The sequence below is a fragment of the Arachis duranensis genome, chromosome 2 (assembly GCF_000817695.3).
Source record: "Arachis duranensis cultivar V14167 chromosome 2, aradu.V14167.gnm2.J7QH, whole genome shotgun sequence".
Lineage (NCBI taxonomy): Eukaryota > Viridiplantae > Streptophyta > Magnoliopsida > Fabales > Fabaceae > Arachis > Arachis duranensis.
Genome location: NC_029773.3, coordinates 35,514,504 through 35,518,035, shown reverse-complemented (window position 1 = coordinate 35,518,035; position 3,532 = coordinate 35,514,504).

Here is a 3,532-nt window from a genome sequence, read left to right as displayed (position 1 = left end):
AAGATGTCATTAGTCATGGCAGATAGATCAATCAAGATACCAAATGGAATTGTGGAGAATTTGCTAGTAAAGGTTGGAAAGTTTATCTTCCCTGCAGACTTTGTAATCCTAGATACTGATGAGGAAGGCAACAATTCAATCATCTTGGGCAGACCATTTCTAGCAACTGCAAGAGCCATTATAGATGTAGAAAAAGGAGAAATGATTTTCAGAGTACACAATGAGCACTTCTTGGTGCAAGGAGGCACATCTTGGCACGGCCAGGAAGGAGTGAAGCACACCAAATTTGGCACGGTTCAAGGGCAGCGCACCAAGGCACCAATGCTCAGCTCACAAGTTGAGCTGAGCATTCCCCCTGATGCTTGGCACGGTGCAAAGGAATCAACACAAGGCCTCAATGCTCAGCTCAACTTGTGAGCTGAGCATCCTCCTGGAACCATATTCTTCTTGGGCTGAAATTCAATTAAAAATCCAACTTAATTCATTTCTTCACCAAATCAAAAGCCCATCCAAATCCCAAAATCCAAGAATAGAAAGTGTATAAATAGGAGCTAGTTTGATGTAATTAGGACCTTTTCTTTTTTTATTTTTTTTAGAACCTTTAGACTTCATTTGGAATTTTCCTTTTTACTTGCATTTTTAATTTTGAACTTTGGAATTTCTGAGAGAATTGGGAAGGAGAATTGATCTCTCTTCTTCCTTGTTCTTGCTTGAGCACTCTTTACTTTTCTTGCTTTGGATCTTGGGTGAAGGATTGAAGAAATTCTGTTTCAATCTCACCTTGTGATCTCTTGTTTTACTTTTCTGCAGAATTGAATTTCAATCTCTATTTACTGCTTCATCTTCTACTCTTTCTGCAATTTACTTTCCTTCATTTCTTTTGCAATTGCTCTTGTTGGATCAAGGAAGGATTTGAGATCTAGACTTGTTATCTAGTCTCTTCCACTCCTAAGATCTTCAACCACTTTCAATTTGCTGCAAATTAAGCACTGCTTTTCTGCTCTAAATTCTCCAAGGCATTTCACTCTTCTGTTTGAGACCCACTTCAATTCAATTCATCTTCTGCTTTTCTATTTGTTGCAATTCACCTTTGCTTGTTTAAATTCTGCAATCCCAATTCCCAATCCCTTTTATGATTCAAGCAATTTACATTCCTTGCACTTTAAGTTTCAGCTATTTACATTTCTTGCAATCTAAGTTTCTGCACTTTATATTACTTGCATTTTAAGCTTCAGCTTCTTTTACTTTCCTGCTATTTAATTTACTGCAATTCTCTCCTCTCCCTTTACATTTCAAGTAATTTAATTTCTGTCAATTGCAAACAACTCAACCAACACTTGATTCGCTTGACTAAATTACTCACTAAACTAAAATTGCTCAATCCTTCAATCCCTGTGGGATCGACCTCACTCTAAGTGAGTTTTACTACTTGATGCGACCCGGTACACTTGCCGGTGAGTTTTGTGTCGGATCATTTTCCGCACATCAAGTTTTTGGCGCCGTTGCCGGGGATTGAATTAGATTGACAATGATTAAGTGAAGTGGGGGTCTAGATCAAGCACTTTTTCTTTTCTGTTTCTTTAATTTTTGACTAACCCACTAACTGTTTGATGATTTGCTTCTATTAACACGCTGACTGTTTGAGGTTTTGTCTCAACTAACTGCACTCAAATTTTCAAAAGTACCACTGTGTGTTCCTTGTGTTGATTTGTATGTCACAGGAAAGAAGAGAAGCTAGAGGGAAGGCTATTATTGAAGAAGGAATCTCTGAGGAAGAAGAACATCACGACATGAAGCCGCAACTCATTACACTAATCAAGAACAATTGTTCCTATGGCGGCAACCCACTGGAGGATCCTAAACAGCACATATCCATTTTTCTGAGGACTTGTGACGCTGTTAACTTCGATGGTGTAAATCATGATGCCTATAAGCTCTTGTTATTCCCCTTCTCACTAAGGGATGAAGCTGCACAATGGCTTGAAACCTTTCCCCAAGGGAGTATCACCAGCTGGGACGATTTGGTTGCCAAGTTTCTAGCCAAATTATCTTCATCCCAACAGACCATCAAGCTGAAAGAAGGGACACATCCATTCCTACAAGGAGAGAAAGAACCACTCTTCAAAGCATGGAAAATATACAAGAAAGCAAGTGACAAAGTGGGTTTCCAAGCCTTCTATAAAGGATTAACCCCAGAAACAAGGAAAGCAGTGGATTACTTTTCAGATGGCTTACTCAAAGCGACAACAACCACCCAAGGAACTGCAAATTTCAATGAGAAAGGAGTCAACAATCAACACTCGTTGGAGAAACCAGAGAATGCAAATTCAGAAAAGGAAGTGACGAATCTTGAAGGAGTGAAGGCAATCATGAATCAAAACAAACAGCTGCACCATCAAACTCAGCAACAATTGGAGTCAATATCTAGACAAATTGATTTTCTACATTCGACTACAGTGAAGGCACAATTTCCACCATTGAAGCCACATTCTTATCTAAGAATGGGGGAATACCAACATCAAGAACTAAGAAGTTTCAACCATGGCAAATTCATGAACGCAAACAACCAAAGGCAACCATTCAATGATGCCAATCAAAACCAATGCTCACAAAACATGCACCCTCAGTTTCATGACAACTCACAAAACCAGCAGAATACCTATGCAATACCCACATTTTACCCACACAATACATGTGAAATTCCTTCGCAAGGTTTTTCACAACTACCAGTTCATCTCATACATCTAAACCATTCAAAGAGGATCGCTGACTTGGAATCAATAATGGAAAAACTCATGGAAAATCAAGCCCAGAAAACCAAACATCATGAGGAAGCACTCAAGAAGTTTAAAGAACATGTGCTGCTGTTGGTTAAGCAATTTTCACGTATGAGTGAGAAAGAAGATACCAGCCAAGAAAAACACAACAAAGCAGTTTCACAAGTAGGGACGGAGGATAGAATTGAAGGAAAACAGAAAACCCCTACTGAAAAATTTGCATTAGGAGATAAAGTGATGATAAACAATCAGTCCACAAAGGTATCCCCACAGCTGTTTGATCACTACATTGTGACTGGAATCCTTTCACGGGAACTCGTAGAGGTCATCAAAGAGGAAACTGGAAAGAAATTTATAGTAAAGAAAGATAAGCTGAGGCACTGTGATCTTTAGCTTCCATAGTCAAAGAATGGAAGATGTCAAGCTAATGACAATAAAGAAGCGCTTGTTGGGAGGCAACCCAACCTGAGGTAGTTTTCTTTTCATAGCTTTTTCAATAAAAATGTTGAGTAATTGGTATGGATTGCAAGGAGCTAAGTTTGGTGTTGCACACCATAACAATTTGAGAGAGAATGAAAATTTCTAAGTTTGGTGTTCCACCAAAAATATCATTTAATACATTCTCACCTCTTGCATGATTCTAGCTCCAAGCAATCAAACACATTATTCAACTGTTGAATTATCTTCTAGCTTCTATTTCATTAACCCTTAGCAAGGATACATGGTTTCAAATATGGTTAACTTGGTACATCTGA